Source organism: Trachypithecus francoisi, unplaced genomic scaffold, assembly GCF_009764315.1.
Source record: "Trachypithecus francoisi isolate TF-2019V2 unplaced genomic scaffold, Tfra_2.0 Lachesis_group7, whole genome shotgun sequence".
NCBI lineage: Eukaryota > Metazoa > Chordata > Mammalia > Primates > Cercopithecidae > Trachypithecus > Trachypithecus francoisi.
Genome location: NW_022681472.1, coordinates 85,646,285 through 85,667,999, shown reverse-complemented (window position 1 = coordinate 85,667,999; position 21,715 = coordinate 85,646,285). Strand labels below are relative to the sequence as shown.

The window sequence follows — 21,715 nt, the reverse complement described above, 5'->3', positions numbered from 1 at the left end:
TAGTCTTTTTTTTGGTTTTTGTTTTTTTTTTTTTTGAGACATGCTCTGACTCTGTCGCCCAGGCTGGAGTGCAGTGGCACAATCTCCACTCACTACAACTTCTGCCTCCAAGGCTCAAGCGATCCTCCCACTTCAGTCCCCTAAATAACTGGGACCACAGAAGCATACCACCACACCCAGCTAACTTTTGTTTTTTTTTTTTTTTTTTTTTTTTTTTTTTGTAGAGATGGGATTTTGCCATGTTGCCCAGGCTGGTCTCAAACTCCTCAGCTCAAGCAATCCACCAAACTTGGCCTCCCAAAATGCTAGGGTTAGAGGTGTGAGCCACTGCACCCAGCCCTGGTATTAGTTATTATATTGACATGAGTATTTGTAGCTGTTCCCCAATTATTTGTTTTCCGACTTTTCTATAAGAATAGAATTTTTAGCTGAACATAAAAATATCCATCTAAAAACTACATTTTTCCAATCTCCCTGGCATTTAGATGTAACCACATGACCAAGTCATGGCCAATAGAAAGTTGTGTGTGCAACCTTCAGGTTATAATAATTGTTGACTCCCTGAAATAGCCATGAAAACAACCTAGTAATAAAGAAAAGTTGAGCTGATTGCTTGCCACAGTAAGAGAGAATACTACCTTCACAAAATCCTTATAGAATCATGAAGTAGAAAATGTTGTTAACAAATGTATGAGATTCAAAAGTTTGGTTTCAGGTAGGTCTTTCAGTTAGGGGAGAAGGAATTGATTGATTGGGATTGGGCAAAGTTTGTGAAATAATAGGTAGGTTTGGTAGACACCATGACAGAGTGAAACACTCGTAGAAACCAAGAAACCTTCAAGTCCTTTGAGGAGCCTTCTTAAGCACTCCTTTGTACTAAGAAGGGGTGTTTACTTAGGACTATAGGAATAGTCTTTCTGATGAATGACTTTTGCGGAAGTTCTTAACACCAACTATAAAGTTATTTGTAACTCCTTCCTATGCCAGAGTTTTCTGGAATGATAAAGCTATGTAAATTCAGACCGTCAATAATAAGATTACATTAAGGTAGACTGTTTGCTATGCTCTCACTTCTTAAAAAATTAAGATAAAATAAAATAATTTAAAAATAACTACCAGTCCTGGGCCACCTAGCTAGACCTTTATCTCAGAGAGAGATGTGGTTACACACCATTTAAAAATGCAAATTCAGAATTTATAAAAAATAGGTTTGTCATTTATTTAAGAGAGGGATTAAGAACCAGATGAAGTCAAGGACTAGTTCACCTAAATTCTTAACACATCCATTTTATAGGTTCCCATTTATCCATGAGCAGGGACCAGCACTACCATCATGTTCCCAGAAATTGTTTTGGGATCTTTTAGGTGAAAGTGGTCATTGTATTGACACAATGACATTTTCAAGAAGCTGATAACATACATGTAAAGCATGATTTATCTGTAGATTTTGCAAATGAGAGGGGAAAGGTAAAAAGGCAGGCTGGGTGCAGTGGCTCATGCCTGTAATCCCAGCACTTTGGGAGGCCGAGGCGGATGGATTACCTGAGGTCAGGAGTTCAAGACCAACCTGGCCAACATGGTGAAACACTGTCTCTATTAAAAATATAAAATTTAGCCAGGTGTAGTGGTGGACGCCTGTAATCTCAAATACTCAGGAGGCAGCAGCAAGAGAATTACTTGAACCCGGGAGGCAGAGGTTGCAGTGAGCCAAGATCATGCCACTGCACTCTAGCCTGGGTAACAGAGCGAGACTTCATCTTGAAAAAAAGAAAGAGTAACAAAACAAAATACACGTCTAGAAGAAGATGCAAGTAGATATGTAAACTGAAAGAAAGCCACAGGATTCCTTCACAGAACAAAGAGAAGTGTGCCACTGAAGGAGTCAAATACCAAGACTGTTGCTTGCTGCAATTTTCATTTTTAGAATATTTGCCACAAAGTTCTCTTGATTCTGGGGGCTTCAGTGCTCCCCAACTTTGGATGTTTACATCCACACATAAGTAAAGATTGTTGTGAATTCCACAGTTGATATGAGCCCAGTAGTTTCCCAGTTCATAACAGCAGTCCAGAGAAGTCATTGCTCCTGTAGCCTGCAGCAGTTTTTCCAGACTTCGTTATAGAATTTACTGTTAGCCACAGATGCCACAGGGTCCATAGATGCCCCCTCTTACTGTATACTTTAAAGCTGCCTTAGAGTGGTGACAATTTAGGTTTTTGGGTGATTAAGCTTAAACATCATAATTGGCTAAGGAGTCAGACTCACATTGTTTTGGTGATGGTTTTAGTATAGTTGTGTCTTGTTGTCCACTGGTCTCTGACTTTGTAGTACAGAGCCAACTTGTAGCAGAGAGCAGGTCTTTATTCATAATTCCTTCCTGTGGACTCGATCTCCCAGCTAGAGTGACGGGGTTGGCATGGAGTCCAGTGCTGTCCTGGCAGTTCACACTTCAGATGAGAAGGAATGTATCTTGGACAAAGAACGTAGTATGTCCTCAGGGACTGGAGCCATCACAGGCTGTCTCCTGATAGTGTCGTCTAGTCTATGGCTCCACAGTCCTTTGAACTGCAACCCTCACATACATCATGACAACTGGAAGAACCTCAGGCCACTTGAGGCCTTATTTATTGCAGTTGGCTTCTATAACAGCGATGTGGGATGGAGCAGGCTGCCTAGATTCTTATTTCTGAATATTAGTATCATTTATACCATAACTTCAAGAGGAAAGCAGTCAGCCCACTTTCTTAGGGGTAATTAATTGCCTATTTTTTCATCTGTTAACAAAATCTGAAGTTCCTACCTTAGGTGATAAGCTCCTCAATGTGTAAATGTTTTCCTCCTTCTAACCCTAGGTTTTTAAAATTAATTATGTGCTATGAAAGGTATTTTTTAAAGCTTTGAGATCTGATGGAGTTCTGCATTCTTTATATTCTTAGGACTATACAATTCTTACAAGACACCTATATCCAATTGAATTTTGGATATTTTATGTGGCTTAGTCCAACGTGCAATCGCAATATATAGAGTCTTTCTTATACTCCCCTTGTATGAAAAAAAATGCTTTCAAATACATTTATTTACCAGATACATCATAATCAAACTGCCAAAACAAAGAAATGACAAAAAAAAACCTGAAAACAGCCAGTGAAAAATGACATATTACTTACATGACTACTTTTCTCCTAAGTTCTTTAACATATGTATTATTGTTAAATCAAAAATGATTGACAGGTGAGATTTTCAATGTATATACATGAAATACACATGACAATTACAACATAAAAGGCAGAGGGGTATATGGACCTACAAGATGCACACTAGAAATGGTAAAACATAGATTCTAAGTAGACTATTATAATCCCTAGAGTAACCACTAAGAATAAAATACACAAAGAGGTATTGTTTAGTCAGCTCAGCCTGCCATAACAAAATACCATAGACTGGGTGGCTTAGACAACAGAGATTTATTTCCCACAATTCTAGAGACTAGAAGTCCAAGATCAAGGGGACAGCAGGGATGATGTCTGGTGAGGGCTCTCCCTTTGGGCTGTAGATGGCCACCTTCTCCCTTTGTCCTCACATGGCCTTTCCTTGGTACATGAGAATGGGGAGAAAGGAAGCAAGCTCTCTAGCATTTCTTCTTATAAGAGTATTAGTCTGTTCTCACACTGCTATAAAGAACTACCTGAGACTGGGTAATTTATGAAGAAAAGAGGTTTAATTGACTCACAGTTCCACAGGCTGTACAACAAGCATGGCTGGGAGGCCTCAGGAAACTTACAATCATGGCAGAAGGGGAAGGGGAAGCAAGCATGTCTTACCACGGTGGCAGGAGAGAGAGAGCAAGCACAAAGTGGGAAGGGCTACACCACTTCAAACAACCATATCTTGTGAGAATTCTATCACAAGAACAGCAAGGGGAAAGTCAATCCCCTGATTCAACCACTACCCACCAGGCCTCTCCTTTAACACTGGGAATTACACTTTGACATGAGATTTGGGTGGGGACACAGAGCCAAAACATACCATAAGGCCACTAATCCCATAATGTAGGCAATACCCTCATGTTATCATCTAAAGCTAAATACCTCCCAAAGGCCCCATCTCCAAACACCACCACATTCAGGGGTAGCACTTCAGCATATGAATGTGGGGGACGCACTTCAGTCCACAGCAGATACAGTCAAAAACTCCATAGAGAAGTCAAAATGAAATACTGAAAATATTCAAATAATTCCAAAGAAGACAGGAAATGGAAAACAGAAAAATAAAAACATAGGGAATAAAAAGAATCCAAACCATAAGGTGGTAGAACTAAATCCAGACATATCAATTATCATATTAAGTGAAGGTGTGATCCCCCATTACAGATAAGGAAGCACAGGCTCAGAACAATGCTGTAACCTAACCAAGGGTGCACTGATGTAAGTAGCAGAGCCAAAGTTTCAGCCCAGCTCTGCCCAGGCCCCCAGACCTGCCCTCTTCTGACACTTTAAGCTTGTAAAGTTCTCATCACACCCTCCAAGTAGCCAGGAGTCCCAGGCCTGCACATAGAACGTGCTAGTGCCCTCAGTCAGAAGCCAGAGAAGCAATAGACCTGCATGCTCCAAATGCCCAAATCTCTGGGATTCTGCAACACAGCTCACCTCCTGGATCTTCACTGGGAAGGGAAATTGCAGGGTTCACACCCCTAAAGGCCAGCCTTTGGAAAATGAGTATGGAGGAATCACCAAGGAGCACATTATAGGTAAAGCAGTCCTTAGAAGCCTCAGGTTAGAGGCAAAATGCCTGCAGACTGGTGACTGAGCTTCCTTTAACATTTGTAGTGCTTTTACAAAGGTGTGTCCATGAGGTTTCAACAGAAATTCACAAATTCGGTCTTTCTCAAGTACAAAGTTCTCCTTTAAGCACTCTTACCCAGATCATCCCATGCAATTCCAAAGGCTGCCCTGGGCTGTGTTTTCTTCCCTTCAGGTTGGCAGAAGGAAAAATCCCAAGCTACTCAACAATGGTCTCTCCAAATGCTGTGCTGTGCTTTGTCTCAAGAAGTAAGTTGCCAGGAGAAGGTGCTGCACTTTAAATGACTCCCTTTCAAAGCTCTCCCTTGGCCTGGTGCAATCCAAACTGACCACTCTTGCTCTGCCTCTAGGAAACCAGAGGAAGAACCTTCTCAGCACTGGTTCCTGCTTCCCTGAACCTCCAAAGAGCAGCTTCCTGCCAATTCAGCTCTAAGTCACTACAGTAAAACAGCAGCATTCCTTTAAGATAATAGTAATAATACAAGCTACTATCTGTCAAGCATCTAGTTGCCAGGCAAAGTAGTGTTTATTATCCTTACTGTAATACTAATAATGACTAATATTTTTAAGTACTTATTTTTATCAGCTCCTGTACTAAGTACCTTTCGTGTATTATTTCATTCACTTACTACATTGAACCTACAAGGCAGGTTATATTATTCCCGTTTTTCTACTGAAGGATTTGAGGCTCAAAGAGGTTAACCAATGCAACCAGGAAGGAGAAAATCGGGACTGAAAACTGGTTCTGTCTCATTCCAGATCATGCTTATTCTGATAGCAACATCTTACTCAGGGCATAAATTTAAAAGACAACAATAATATGCTCTCATTTTGGGTTTGTTTTGTTTTGTTTTGGAGAGACAGAAACTCACTATGTTGCCCATGCTGGTCTCGATCTCCTGGGCTCAAGCAATTTTCCCACCTTGTCCTCCCAAAGTGCTGGGATTACAAGCATGAGCCACCACACTCAGTCTATCATTTTAATATTAGTATATAACATTGTCACCAGGATCCACTGATAAAATCAGGCCAAACCACAGTGAAGAAATGCCATCTTGTAGTAATGTTAATTTTCTGGTTAACTCATCTGTGATCATATGACACTGTGCTAGACACAATTTCCATTCATTCATTCCAATATTCAGTGAGCCTCTGTTATATTAAATACTGGGAGATAGCACAGTGAGTAAAACAAATAAGTTCCACATCTTTGCAAAAGCTTGCAATCTAGACAAGGAAACAGACAAATAATAAATTCGAGGACAGGAGGATAATTAATAAGATAAATGGGATCACAGAGATTGCACCTTCCACAGCCCTGCAGAATACAGGTGGGGGAAGGGTGCTTTCCAGAAGGAGGAATACCTAAGGCAAGCGCTAAGACTGGTTGAAAAATAAGCCAGAAAAATCTCTGAGGAGAATATTCTTAGCAAAGAGGAAAGCTTATGTGAAGGTCCAGAGGCAAGGGAGAGTATGGTGCCTTTGAGAAACAGAAAGGAATTCCTTGAGGATAGGGTTTAACCAAGAGAGCAGAGAGAAATGAGAAGAAAAAGGAAACAGAGGCTAGATCATTCAGAGTCTTATTAAAGATTTTGTACTCTATCTCATGAGCAATGAGGCATCATCAAAGACGTTTTGTCAGGAAAGCAACATGAGCAGATTTTCATCTCAAACCTCTTTGAATGCAACAGGGGATTGAGACTAGAGGCAGAGAAACCAGCCAGGAGGCTAATGCAGTAAATCAGCAAAGAGATTATGTGAGCCTGAACTAGGGTAATGTCGTGGGGATTGAGAGAACTGAATTAGATCAAGAGATGTGAAGAAAAAGGGTTGGACAGACTTAGGAACTGAAATACGAAGGAGAGAGAAGGAAAGAGCAAAAGACGGTGGGGAAGCTCTGGCTGGGAAAGCTGTGTGGGCGCTTGCTAACACTGTTCACTTAGGGCGACAAGAGGAAGAGCATGCCAGGGTCAGGATGGTAATGGTACAGGAGATGAGTTTTACACATGCTGGGTTGAGGTGACTGTAAGGCATCTAAGTGGGAAGATGTTGCATAGGCCAGAAGCATAAGTCTGGTACTCAGAAGGAAAAACTGGACTAGAGTTACAAATCTAGAGACATTATTCACATACAGAAAAATCATCCTTGAAAGCATGGGCATAGGTGAGCTCACCAAGAACAAGGTTATACACTGTGAAGAGAAACAGGCACGAGGCAGAATCCTGAGGAAAAAAAATACAAACTAAGAGTTAAGGAAAGTTCTGAGCAGAATTATTGATCACAGTGATGGGAGGAAAAACAAGAAGAATGGAGCCAAACGCAAAAAAAAAAAGCCTTCAAGAGTGACTGGTCAACAGCAACAAAAGATAAGAGTTGAAAGCTATTCATTGAATATGGTAGCAAAGAGGTCATTGGATACAGAAAGCCATCCAGAAGAAATGAGTGTTTCCTCCTTCACTTCAAGGAAACAACAAAATTAATTATCAGAGTAAGTTTTACGCACATACCATTAGCAGAGGCAACATAGTAAGTTGAGAAGAGCAAGAGACCTTGCCTTAGTCTGTTTTGTGCTGCTATAACAGAATATCTAAGAATGGGTCATGCATAAAAAACAGAAATTTATTTCTCAGAGTTCTGGAGATTGGGAAGTTCAAGATCAAGTTGCTGGCAGGTTCTGGTACTTGGTAAGGCCCAGTCGCTGCTTCCGAGATGTTACCTTAAATGTTGCACCAACCAGATGAGAGGAACACCGTGTCCTTACATGGGAGGAAAGGCAGAAGCAGGGGAACCCACTCTTGCAAGCCGTTTTTATAGTGGCAGTCATCTATTCATGACAGCAGAGCTCTAGTGACCTAAACACCTCCCACTAGGCCCCACCTCCCAACATTGTTGCATTGGAGATTATGTCTCACCGTGAACTTTGGAGGAAGCAAAAACATTCAAACAAGGGAACCACCCTGCAGCCACCCAGGATGACATGCCAACTCTGCAACTCACCAGCTGTGCGGCTGTGGTTATGTCATTTCCCCTCTCAAAGCCAGTGAATCTCCATCTGTTAACGGCGTTAATAACTGATCTCAAAATGTTGTTGTGAAAATTCAAAAACATTATGCACAAAAGATGTCTGATGAGAGATGCCCAGCACTCATCTCCACAAATGACCAAACAGCATATAGATAACTACATGTCAAATAGAATTTCTAACAGAGAACACTGGAATTCAGCAGGGGAGTGACAGGGTACCACTGAGGCATGGAAGAAAAAGAAAACAAGGCAGCTGGCCCAGCCAGGATCAGCTCACAGCCAGGAGAAACTCCTCATAACAGAGAAAAAGTAGAAAGAAATCCCTAGCAGTTCACATTCCCCCAGCAATCCCAGACATGGGAGAGCCCTTAAGCTCTCACTGGCTCTGAGATTAGTACAGGGAGATGCTGGAGTCCATTTGACAGCATCATTCTGTACAGGGAGTTTGCACTGGTCGATCCTGGCCCCAGCATTCCCCCATGGGCTGGCTGAGACCTCTTTTGCAACTACCTTGCACTTTAATTCCTTCTGCCCAGTCCTGTTTGTGTCACTTTATGACAGGTGTCCATACTGAGGATGCACCTTAATCAACCACCATCTTAGTGTCTGTTTACCAGTGTTATCAGCTGGCATCAGCGTCAAGTAACAGAACACCAAGCAAAATGTTGGTTAAAAAATGTTGTGCAAGGTTAGTTAATTCAGTGGCTCATGAACATCTTCAAAGATCCAGATGCTGTTCAACTTTTCATTCTGCCACCAATAAGAAGAAAAACATGGGCTGGGAGCAGTGGCTTATGCCTGTAATCCCAGCACTTTGGGAGGCCGAGGCGGGCAGATCACCTGAGGTCAGGAGTTCGGAAACAGCCTGGCTAACGTGATGAAACCATGTCTCTACTAAAAATACAAAAATTAGCTGAGCGTGGTGGTGGGCACCTGTAATCCCAGCTACTCGGAAGGCTGAAGTGGGAGAATCTCTTGAACCTGGGAGGTGGAGGTTGTAGCGAGTCCAGATTGTGCCATTGTACTCCAGCCTGGGTGACAAGAGTGAAACGCCATCTGAAAAAAATCTCAGCACTTTGGGAGCCCAAGATGGGAGGATCACTTGAGCCCAGAAATTTGAGACCAGCCTGCACAACGTAGTGAGACCTCATCTCTGCAAAAAATAAGAAACTTAGTTGGGTGTGGCGGTGCACACCTCTAGTCCCAGCTACACTCAGGGGGCTGAGGCTGGAGGCTCACTTGAGCCCAGGAGGTTGAGGATGCAGTGAGCTGTGATTGTGCCACTGCACTCCAGCCTGAGCCACTGAGTGAGACCCTGCCTCAAAAAAAAAAAAAAACAGAAAAACAGAACAATTAAGCATATTTTCTGTAAACCTCAAGGGACCTTAAAAGTCTGTTTTTTTTTTTAATGAGTTTTCTTAGTTAAAAAACTTAAACTTTCTAGATAACTGCTAGTGTGTTCACTAAACCAGTGCAGTTCCAACCAACACTTATTAATGCCTATTAGGTAGTGAACACATTTTTACTTTTTCACGTATTTAATCCTTACAATCATCCTGTGAGATGGGTGTTATTTTCCTTGCTTTGTGGGTGAGGAAACTGAGGCTCAGAAATATGAATGATACACCCGAGCCATATGCTTCTCAGTGGCCAAACTTAGGTCTCCTGAATCTAAACAAGTTTTTTTTTGTTTTTTTTTTTTTTGATGGAGTCTCGCTCTGTCACCCAGGCTGCAGTGCACTGGTGCAATCTTGGCTTACTGCAATCTCTGCCTCCCAGGTTCAGGTGATTCTCCTGCTTCAACCTCCTGAGTAGCTGGGATTACAGGCCCAGGCCACCACGCCTGGCTAATTTTTTTTTTTTTTTGTATTTTTAGTAGAGAAGGGGTTTCCCCATGTTGGCCAGGTTGGTCTCAAACTCCTGACCTCTGGAGTAGCTTAGCTTCTGCAAATGTTACTTCAGGCACTTATAGAATGGATTCTTTGATTGCAAGCAACAGGACTACCTTTGGCAAGCATGAGCAAAAAGGGGATTTGTCAGAAGTATGTCAATCAGGGTTTGGTGCAGAAACAAAACTTCCATCGTCATTCTAATTAGAAAGGGACTAGGCCGGGCGCGGTGGCTCAAGCCTGTAATCCCAGCACTTTGGGAGGCCGAGACGGGCGGATCACGAGGTCAGGAGATCGAGACCATCCTGGCTAACACAGTGAAACCCCGTCTCTACTAAAAAATACAAAAAACTAGCTGAGAGAAAAGGTTCTAGACTGAACTTCTAGGAATAACTGTAGAACTATATAGACAACTAAGAAGAGTTATTCCTTTAAGGCCACCATTGGAGCTAAGCTGGAATCAAGAGCCCACTGTTGCTGCCACCCTATAGCCACTGCTGCCATTGTCCCTGAAGATGCAGAATGTGGGAGAATGGATGTTAAGATGCTATGTCAGAGAAACCTCACATCTCCACATTCTTGCTTGTCAGAAGAAATAACCAAAAGAGAACAGGATGATTTCCTTCTCAGATAGCAATGGAGTACATCTAATTGGCAGAACTAGTTTGTATCCAGAGCTCTAATTACAAGGGAGCCTGAGATATAATCCCCCAAGGCAGAAGGTCAGTAGAGTGGAGGCTGAGGGTAACATTTATCTCACAGAGATATGGGTAGTCATGCTACAAAGCAAAACCAACATTTTATTTTTTATTTTAAGAAAGGATTTACTTATTTCTATATTTTTGTAGTGATAGAGTCTCGCTGTGTTGCCCAGCTGGTCTCAATCTCAAGCGATCCTTGAGATTGGCCTCCCAAAGTTCTGGGATTATAGGCATGAGCCACTGAGCCTGGCCTAGAAACCAACATCTTAAAAATAAGGAAGGATATTAAACCATATCGCTCTAACCAAAAATATGTTGTTTTTATTAATAATTTTATTTTGGTGAGATTGAGGGTTTTGTGTCATTAATGAGGAGTGAAAATTACTTATAACTTATTTACTGGTAAATAATAGAAATAAAAACACATACATTGAAGGTACTTGCTCAAATGTACTTGAAACCTGCTACTCTTAACTAAGAGCTCCTCAAAGGTGAGGACATACCTTACCAACATTCCATCTTCAGTTCCTGACAGCTAGTAGATGTCATTGAAATAATTAACAGAGTATAAAATTGAATTAATTGATGGTGGGATGGCTACTGGATAAATGGATGTTAGATGGAAGGATGGATTGATTGATAGATCCAGCACAGTGCTAGGTGTTAGGAAGGGACACAAAAGTGGTGCAAGTCTTGTGCCTTTGCTGGGGAGCTTACCACCTAGCTGGGGAAATAAATATATATGCAGGAAACGGTTCAACAAAAGCACAAGGCACTTGGTGATGGACTGTTCAGAAAAGTAGCATAAATGCAATAGACTATACTGTTCAATTCACTGAACTTAGAGTGAGCAGATGAGGGTTGGAGGCTCTCCTCTTCCACTCTCCGACTCTTCACGCCAAAGTCTGCATAAACCCATTGTGCATTAGTGGCATTAATCAACCCTCTAGTTTGGGAAGGTAATGTTCTTGCTTAAGGAATGATTTCTAGTTGCTGCTTTAATCAGTTTAGTGTTTTTTTTGTGTGAGAAATTTTCCCTTCCAAATAATGATGACTATGATTATGACTTTCATAACCTCAAGTCTGGGAATTACCTGCAGGTAATACCTAACCTTTCTTATTGAGGCATTGCCACAAAAGGAAGAAAAGAGGCAAAAAACAAACAAATAAATAAAACCCCTTCTCTAATTATTGAACAGCTACCCAGCAGTTTTATAATTTTGCCTATCTAGGAAATTTGAAGGGAATATGAATATTCTCTTGGAAATTCCCTATTTCACCAAATGCTTTTATGTGGCAGGGCCATGTTGGTGAGATTATGACTATTAAACAAGCAATTATGACATAAAATGACTTTTATAAAGCAAGAAAAGGATTTAACATTTTTGTGTCAGGCAGGCACCTTTCAAACAGTATTAGTCATGCAGTCTACATTCATTGGTGTTCCCCTGTGGACTAGAAATAGTCTTGAGTGTTGATGATACAAAGATAATTATAGATCACAAAATTTTAAAAGTACACGAAATAAATGTATCTATTTGCCCTCCCGTTGGAAAAACCCTTTTAATGACAGAAAATGTACGTTTTTTTTCTTCTTGAGATGGAGTCTTGCTCTGTTGCCAGACTGGAGTACAGTGGTGTGATCTCGGCTCGCTGCAACCTCCTCCTCCCAGGTTCAAGAAATTGTCTCTTTCTTGGTCCTGTCATCTCTCCTGCACTTCACCGGGTCATCAGGATTAGAACAAGAGCAGCTGGTGAGGTTTCAACATACGGAAATGACCAGGGGCGAGAAACTCGAAAGCCACCATGAGATCCAATCCACAAAACCAGAGGGCAGAATTCTGGTGCCAAAATTGGCCTTGAGGCCTTGCCTTGCTACAGGCCTGTCATCACCAAGCCAGCCTGGACAGGTGCTTGGCCGGACAGCCAGCAGTCAGTCATCTCACCTGGGATGGAAATAAATCTGAGGGTAGATTGTGGCCAGACACCGGTCAAGCTTCTTATCTAGTCAATCTGAGTGTTCTGTAAGCATGTGAAAAACATTCTCAGAGATTAAAATGGACTTTTTAAATAAATGGCTCTAGGAAAACTTGCAGGCATTTGAAAAAAGTTAGAGCTCTCACCATACACAAAAATAAACTCCAAATAAGTCAGAGATCTAAATGTAAAAAAAAAAGAAAAAAGAAACCACACAAGTACCAGAAGAAAAGATGGACACACATTTCCTCATTTCGTTCCCCATCAGCCCTCTAACAGAGATTTTATTACTATATCATTTCCACTTTTGAAGGAGAAAATTGAGAAGAAAGAGAGAAGTGGAGACAAGGGATTCAAGAGGGAGAAAAGAGAAGCGAATTTTCTAGTGAGTTTATACCTACTCAGACATGGAAGGGATTTCGGCAATATCCGACAAGAACACATATGCATTTACCCTTGGATCCACCAATCCCAGGTCTAGGAATTTACCCTAAATTACACCTCCAACACCATCAACATACATATGCACAAAGTTATTCATTGCAGCATCATCTGCAATTGCTAAATATTGGAAACAATCTAAATGTACGTATGTAAAAAATTGGTTGAAACTATAATATGTGCACACGATGGAGTGCTATACAGCTATAAAAGAAAAAGTGGAGTGCTTTCCAGGGAATATAGTTACATGAAAAAAGCAAATTGGAAAAGATGATCTATAGTATGCCACCTTTCATGTAAGAAAGTGTAATGGTTAATTTTAGGTGTCAACTTGACTAGATTAAGGGATAACCAGACAGCCAGTAAAACATTATTTCTGAGTACGTCTGTGAGGGTGTTTGAAGAAGATATTGGCATTTGAATCAGTGGATTGAGTAAGGAAGATCCATTTTCATCCAATGTGGGTGGACGCCATTCAATCGACTGAGGGCCCTAGTGGAACAAAGAGGTGGAGGAAAGGAGAATTCTCTCTCTGGAATTCTCTTTCTCTCCTGGAGCTATGAAACCCTTCTTCTCCTGACCTTGGACATCTGAACTCCAGGTTCTCTGGCCTTCAGACCCTGGGGCTTGTACCAGGGGCTCCCAAGTTTCTCGGGACTTCAGCCTCAGCCTGTAGCAGGTGTCTTATGGGACTTCTCAGCCTCCATATTCTCATGAGCCAGTTCCCCTAATAAGTCCCCTCTCATCCATCTATCTTTACACATTCTGTTCCTTAGAAGAACCCTGGCCAATACAGAAAGAGATTTTTTTTAAATGTATTTGCTACCTTGAGCGAAAAGAATCACCAGAAGAAATTAGAAACTAAGAAGTTAGGTACAGGGGTGGGTGGGAATAGGATGGAAAGGATGGGTGAATGGGAGTAATGTAGAGGAGAAGGGAGGATGACATTTCTCTGAATGTATTTTTTTGTATAGTTTTGACTTTCAGAATCATATTGTGTCTTACACACTAAAGGAAAAAATAAAAATGGTCAGGGAGGAAAAAGAAAAATGGAATACAAATAGAAATAAATGAGCCTAACTAGATTTCAAATGAGTGACACAACCAAACTTAGGCGAGACAATGAAAAGAACCCATGGAAATCTTGATCACAGTCTAAGTAAATACCTCCAGGCTAAAGACAAAAAGAATTGTAAACAATTATTGAACCTCAAATCATGAGTTTGTTTTCCACAATGGTGTAGATGAGCAATTCCAGGATATAATGTATATTCTGGAATTAAATACATGAGACTCAATTTGCACAGTCAGAAAGGAGTTTTAAATATGAAAAAGGTTTCAATGAACTCACTGGTGTTGAATTGGAATTAAAGGTGTAAGTGTGAACTCATAGTTTTGAGGAAGAAGAAGAGAGAGAGGTGTATATGTATACACATACATATATTTGCACAAAAAAAAAGAAAAAAAGAAGGGTGGTTTGTGTGAGAATTGGTAGACTAAACCGAGTCAAATACGTTTCCTTACTTCAGGGTTCTTCAGAATCTTTAATTTCCTAATGCAAACTCTCAGTCTCCAATGGGGTAAGAGACTATTCCAGCTTCCAAAGTTATTTAATGGTGGAACCCTTTTCCCATGGGATATGACACAGAACTAGAGTTTACACTAGAGTTAGAAGATGGCCAGAACCAGGTTAGAAGTGCTACCACCCCTTTCTAGCTGGGGGGCTTGGGCAAGCTCCTAATATCTCCAAAAAAAGATTAAATAAGATCACACTCAAGTACGTTATTGTATTTTTACTTTTTCTCTGTGTTCCCCAATTACCCTTTCCTCTCCCTCCCTCCTTTCCTACAACACTCCCATCTTATACTTTCAGGGAACCAGTTCCTGACGCAGCTGGCTTCCAAATCTAGCCGATGTTAGGGCTGTGCAGAGAGTACAAATAAGCAGGCCAGCCTGTCTGAAAGCAATTAACTTTGTGGAATGCTATGGTTTTTTCTCTCCTCCTTTTGAAACTGGTTCTGCCTGAGCCCAGCACCTGGGTGACAAGTTGAATTTAGGAAGCCCAAAGAAAAGAAAGGAAAAAGTGAAAGGCAGTTAGCATGGTTTGCAGAAAATCATACCCCTTATTCCTAATTGTCAGACAGTGGGTACGTGGCAATGGGAGGGCAGAAAGTAGCCAGGAAAGGCAAAAGGGGGCCCCACTACAGATACTGTTGGCCTCATGGAGTTTAGCTTAGTCCTGGCTGGTGAGATCTGAGTCATGGGTTGAATAGTGAGCAGATAGGTCTGATTGGTTGGGCAACCGCAGCCACTTTTAAGTGAATTTAAAGTGAGCCAGACCCAGAGAAGCCCCATACATTCTCTGACAGTTGGGGACATGATTGGAGAAGGGTGTTGGAGACAGGTCACCAAGATTTCTGATTATTTTTTGTACCCCAGTGGGTAATTACTCAGCCGCACCTGCAGGTTCAACCTGAAAGTTCAATGATTCACTACATAGGGATTTAAAAAAAAAAAAAAAATCCCTGGCCAGTCCCCTGTAGCAAGTCAAACAGAGAGAAGCCAGATTCAACAAAGAGGCCAAGCAGAGTGGTTTAAGTGACCAAGATCAATTCCATCCACTCCATCCCCTGGGAATCCACAGCCCTGTTTCCCAGCCCTCTACTCTTGCTCCTCATGATGGTAATAATCAGGGAGGCCATCTGGTACAGTCAGGTACTATGCTAAACCCTATAATGCACATATCTATTATATTATCCCATTTAATCTTCACAATGACCCAGGAAAAGTGATATTCATTTACTGAAGTATTTATGTGTTAGATGTAGTCTATGTGCCAGAAACTGTGCTATTGAGTTATTGTGCTACTGGTGCTGGCAACATCATGATGAATTTACAAATAATGGAGGAATTCGTTTCCCATTCTACAGATAAGGAAACAACCTCAGAGAGGCAAAGTGAGTTTTAGCCAGATTGCTCCTATATTCTTCAGGCAGTTAATGAAGGCACCACCACAGGAGGGAGGCTACATACTGAAATAGTAGAAACATTCAATAGAAAGCAGACAAGTTCTTTTCTTTCAACAAGAAATTGAACTTCTTTTCTACTGTGAGGACAGCTTCTATTATTAAACAAGCAATCACTTGTCCATTAGTTAATCATCACTTCTAATAAAATAAGACAGTCAGCAGGAGTTTTCTAAGGAAGAGTTTTACAGAGTAAATATAACCAGTTCGCCTCAGCACCTAGAGAGAGTTCAGTGGATATGGGAGAAAAGATAAACTGAGGCAAAAAAGCATTACATAATTTTCCTACTTTGATTAGAATCACAAAATGCCAGAACCAGAAAGGGAACTCATCCAATCTAAAGGGCAGCCTGTGGGCATTTCCCCAGCGTACACTTGCTTCTCTTGGTCAGAAACCCCAGTTTTCATGCAGGTAGCCATGCCTCCCTCTCACAGACTGTTTACTTCGGAAATGGTGGTACCACTCCAGCTCCAACCAGGCACCCGACTTCCTGGCCTCAGTTACTAATTCAGAGATGGCAGAGGGTCAATTGGCCAGTGTTGTCCAGTGAGGTGCTGGCAGAGCTTTGCTGAGGCTTCTTGGAGAAAAGCATCCTTGCTCTTCTGAAGGAGTGTACTCACTTGGGATTTGGAAGAAGTCAAGAGCCCATTGCCTCAAAGATGAGTGCAAAGCAACCAGCCTGAAACAGATGGAGTCTTGAGCACATCACTGACCCACTGAGTCAAAACAAACTGGAAACCTGTTCTTATTTTGCTTTCTAATCTCTTCAGCAAATAAATCCCTTGTGTGATTGCAAGCCTATTTCCACTGGGTTATTTACCACAGAGGAACAGCAGCCAACATAAGGCCAAATTTTTCCTCTTACAGGCAAAGAAATTGAAGCCCAGAGAGGCTCAATGACATGTTCAAGGTCACACATGCAGAAGATGATGGAGTCAAAGTCTTTACGGAAGTTTCCAAAAGGAAGAATAGGATCCTGGTTTGGAATTTCTCTGAAATTGGACTTCTAATTTTCTGTAGGAATGAACGTTCCCAAATTGGAGCTGTCCAGCAATAAGATGGATTGCCTTTGAAGAAGTTGAGTTCCTTGCCACAGGAAGTATTCAAGCAGAAAGGTACAAAGACTCAACAACAGAGTGGCAGAGAGGATGTCTTATGGAGATGGTTGACATAAACCTCTCTAACTGCATGTACTGGAAGGGATCCAGGAAGCCCCATAGTGAGTACCTAAGAGTTATTTTACCATGGAGATGGTTTGCAGAGCTAGGGAAAGCACCACCACACATAATGTAAAAAATTACACCCCATAACATTCACCATCTTAGCGATTTTTAAGTGTGTGGCTCAGTAATGTTAAGTCCATTCACATTGTTAGGCAATCATTCTCCAGAACTTTTTTGGCTTGCAAAATTGAAACTCTGTACACATTAAACAACAACTCCCCATTCTCCCTTCTCCAGCCCCTCGTAACCACCATTCTTCTTTTTGTCTCTATGAACTTGACTACTCTAGGTACATCATATTAATAGAATATCATAACATTTGTCCTTTTGTGTCTTATTTTTCTTACAATGATGTCTTCAAGGTTCATCCATGTTGGAATACTATGCAGCCATAAAAAAGGATGAGTTCATGTCCTTTGCAGGGACATGGATGAAGCTGGAAACCATCATTCTAAGCAAACTATCACAAGGACAGAAAAACACTGCATGTTCTCACTCATAAGTGGGAGTTGAACAATGAGAACACATGGGCACAGGGCAGGGAACATCACACACCAGGGCCTGTCAGGAGGTGGGGGGCTGGGGGAGGGATAGCATTAAGAGAAATACCTAATGTAAATGACAAGTTGATGAGTGCAGCAAACCAACATGGCACATGTACACCTATGTAACAAACCTGCATATTGTGCACATGTACCCTAGAACTTAAAGTATAATAATTTTTAAAACAAAAGGTTCATGCATATTGTAGCATAGGTCAGATTCTCTTTCCTTTTTAAGGCTGAATAATATTTCATAATACCACTGTACAGGTTGTACCTTTTGGCTACTGTAAATATTGCCCTGTGAGAATAGGTGTAAAAATATCTGAATCCTTGCTTTCAATTCTTTTTTTGTGTGTGTGGAAAAAATTCTCTATTTAATAAATGGTGCTGGAACTACCAACTAGTACTACGTAGAACACTTAAACTGAACCCCTTAATTACACCACACACAAAAATCAACTCAAGATAGATCAAAGACCCAAATGTAAAACATAAAATTGTAAGAAACCCTGCAAGATCACCTAAAAGCTACCATTCTAGACATAGAAACCTGCAAACACTTCAGGATGAAGCTACCAAAAGCAATTGCAACAAAAGCACAAGTTGACAAATGGGACCTATTCAAACCAAAGAGCTTCTTCACAGCAAAGGAAACCACCAACAGAGTAGACAGACAACCCACAGAATAGAAGAAAACATTCGCAACCATTGCCTCTGACAAAGGTCTAATATCCAGAATTAGCAAGAACTCAAACAAGTGTACAAAAAAAAACCAAACCTCATTAAAAAGTAGGCAAAAAACATGAACAGACGCTTTTCAAAGGAAGACATACATGTGGCCAACAAGCACATGAAAAACAAAGCTCATTGGTGATCATTAAAGAAATTAAAAAGAAGCCGGGCATGGTGTCTCACACCTGTAATCCCAGCACATTGGAAGGCTTAAGCAGGCAGAGGTCAGGAGTTCGAGACCGGCCTGTCCAATATGGTGAAACCCTGTCTCTACTAAAACTACAAAAATTAGCCTGGCATGGTGGTGGGCACCTGTAGTCCCAGTTACTCAGGAGGCTGAGACAGGAGAATCGCTTAAACCTGGGAGGCGGAGGTTGCAATGAGCCGAGATCATGCCACTCCACTTCAGCCTGGGTGACAGAGCCAGGCTCCATTTCGAAAAAAAAAAGAAACTAAAAGAAAAACCACAATGAGATACCACCTCACAACAGTCAGAATGGCTATTTTTAAAAAGTCAAAAAATAACAGATGCTACCAAGGTTGCAGAGAAAAGGGAATGCTTGTACTCTGCTGATGGGAGTGTAAACCAGTTCAACAACTGTAAAAAGCAGCATGGCAATTCCTTATAAAAGTAAAAACAGAATTACCATTTGACTCAGGAACCTGATAATTGAGTATATACCCAAAGAAATATAAATTATTATAAAGACACATCCACATGCATGTTCATTGCAGCACTATTCACAATAGCAAAGAACGGACAGGCCCTAAATGCCTATCAATGGTAGACTGGATAAAGAAAATACGGTATGGTCAGAAGCGGTGGCTCATGCCTGCAATCCCAGAGCTTTGGAAGGCCGAGGCATGTGGATTGCCTGAGCTTAGAAGTTTGAGACCAGCCTGAAAAAAAATGGCAAAATCTTGTCTACATGGAAAATACAAAAAGAAAAAGCGGCCAGTCACAGTAACGCACACGTGTAGTACCGGCTACGTGAGAGGATGAGGTAAGGGAGAATTGCTTGAGCCTGGGAGGCTGAGACTAAAGTAAGCAAAAATCACACCATGGCAATCTAGCCTGGGCAATAAGTGAGACCCTGTGTCCAAAGATAAAATAAAATAAATGATTTCGTAAAAAACAAAATATGGCACATAAACATCATGGAATATTCTGTGGCCATTAAAAAAAAAATCATGTCCTGTGCAATAACATCAATGAAGCCCATTAAAAAAAAAATTCAGCTCTGATCTTAGTTATTTCTTGCCTTCTGCTAGCTTTTGAACGTGTTTGCTCTTGCTTCTCTAGTTCTTTTAATTGTGACGTTAGGGTGTCAATTTTAGATCTTTCCTGCTTTCTCTTGTGGGCATTTAGTGCTATACATTTCCCTCTACACACTGCTTTCAATGTATCCTAGAGATTCTGGTATGTTGTGTCTTTGTTCTCATTGGTTTCAAAGAACATCTTTATTTCTGCCTTCATTTTGTTATGTACCCAGTAGTCATTCAGGAGCAGGTTGTTCAGTTTCCTTGTAGTTGAGCAGTTTTTAGAGAGTTTCTTAATCCTGAGTTCTAGCTTGATTGCACTGTGATCTGACAGTTTGTTATACTTTCTGTTCTTTTACATTTGCTGAGGAGTGCTTTACTTCCAACTATGTGGTCAGTTTTGGAATAAGTGCGATGTGGTGCTGAGAAGAATGTATATTCTGTTGATTTGGGGTGGAGAGTTCTATAGATGTCTATTAGGTCCACTTGGTGCAGAGTTGAATTCAATTCCTGGATATCCTTGTTAACTTTCTGTCTCGTGGATCTAATGTTGACAGTGGGGTGTTAAAGTCTCCCATTATTACTGTGTGGGAGTCTAAGTCTCTTTGTAGGTCTCTAAGGACTTTCTTTATGAATCTGGGTGCCCCTGTATTGGGTACATATGTATTTAGGTTAGCTCTTCTTGTTGAATTGATCCCTTTACCATTATGTAATGGCCTTCTTTGTCTTTTTGGATCTTTGTTGGTTTAAAGTATGTTTTTTCAGAGACTAGGATTGCAACCCCTGCTTTTTTTGTTTTTGTTTTCCATTTGCTTGGGAGATCTTCCTCCATCCCTTTATTTTGAGCCTATGTGTGTCTCTGCACATGAGATGAGTCTCCTGAATATAGCACACTGATGGGTCTTGACTCTTTATCCAATTTGCCAGTCTGTGTCTTTTAATTGGAGCATTTAACCCATTTACATTTGAGGTTAATATTGTTATGTGTGAATTTGATCCTGTCATTATGATGTTAGCTAGTTATTTTGCTCATTAGTTGATGCAGTTTCTTCCTAGCATCGATGGTCTTTACAATTTGGCGTGTTTTTGCGGTGGCTGGTACCGGTTGTTCCTTTCCTTGTTTAGTGCTTCCTTCAGGAGCTCTTGTAAGGCAGGCCTGGTGGTGACAAAAATCTCTCAGCATTTGTTTGTCTATAAAGGATTTTATTTCTCCTTCACTTATGAAGCTTAGTTTGGCTGGATATGAAATTCTGGTTTGAAAATTATTTTCTTTAAGAATGTTGAATATTGGCCCCTACTCTTTCCTGGCTTATAGAGTTTCTGCCAAGAGATCCGCTGTTAGTCTGGTGGGCTTCCCTTTGTGTGTAACCTGACCTTTCTCTCTGGCTGCCCTTAACATTTGTTCCTTCATTTCAACTTTGGTGAATCTGACAATTATGTGTCTTGGAGTTGCTCTTCTCGAGGAGTATCTTTGTGGTGTTCTCTGTATTTCCTGAATTTGAATGTTGGCCTGCCTTGCTAGGTTGGGGAAGTTCTCCTGGATAATATCCTGAAGAGTGTTTTCCAACTTGTTTCCATTCTCCCCGTTACTTTCAGGTACACCAATCAGACGTAGATTTGGTCTTTTCATATAGTCGCATATTTCATGGAGGCTTTAGTTCGTTTCTTTTTACTCTTTTTTCTCTAAACTTCTCTTTTTGCTTCATTTCATTCATTTGATCTTCAATCACCGATACCCCTTCTTCCACTTGATCAAACTGGCTACTGAAGCTTGTGCATGCGTCACATAGTTCTCATGCCATGGTTTTCAGCTCCATCAGGTCATTTAAGGTCTTCTCTACACTGTTTATTATAGTTAGCCATTTGTCTAATCTTTTTTCAAGCTTTTTAGTTTCTTTGCGATGAGTTCGAACATCCTCCTTTAGCTCCGAGAAGTTTGTTATTACCGATCATCTGAAGAACAATTCTAGGCTTCCAGGGGGTCCTGGCGTTTTAGCTGTGGATCTCCCAATACCTGCAGGTCACAGAGCCACAGACGCTGGGCCTCCAGGAGAATAGGACACAGACCAGTGAAGATGAGACCTGGAGCTCTAGCTGCA

At 41.1% G+C, this 21,715-nt stretch overlaps 1 long non-coding RNA gene across 1 annotated transcript; it reads right to left on the bottom strand.

Moving 5' to 3' along the window:
* Nucleotides 1-2,598: 2,598 nt before the first annotated feature.
* Nucleotides 2,599-21,712, bottom strand: LOC117079317. The gene is made up of 3 exons (XR_004435363.1): nt 21,579-21,712; nt 5,084-5,086; nt 2,599-2,609 (listed from the first exon to the last, which is right to left on the bottom strand). It is a non-coding gene; the product is annotated as an uncharacterized LOC117079317 (long non-coding RNA).
* Between the last annotated feature and the right edge of the window lie 3 nt (nt 21,713-21,715).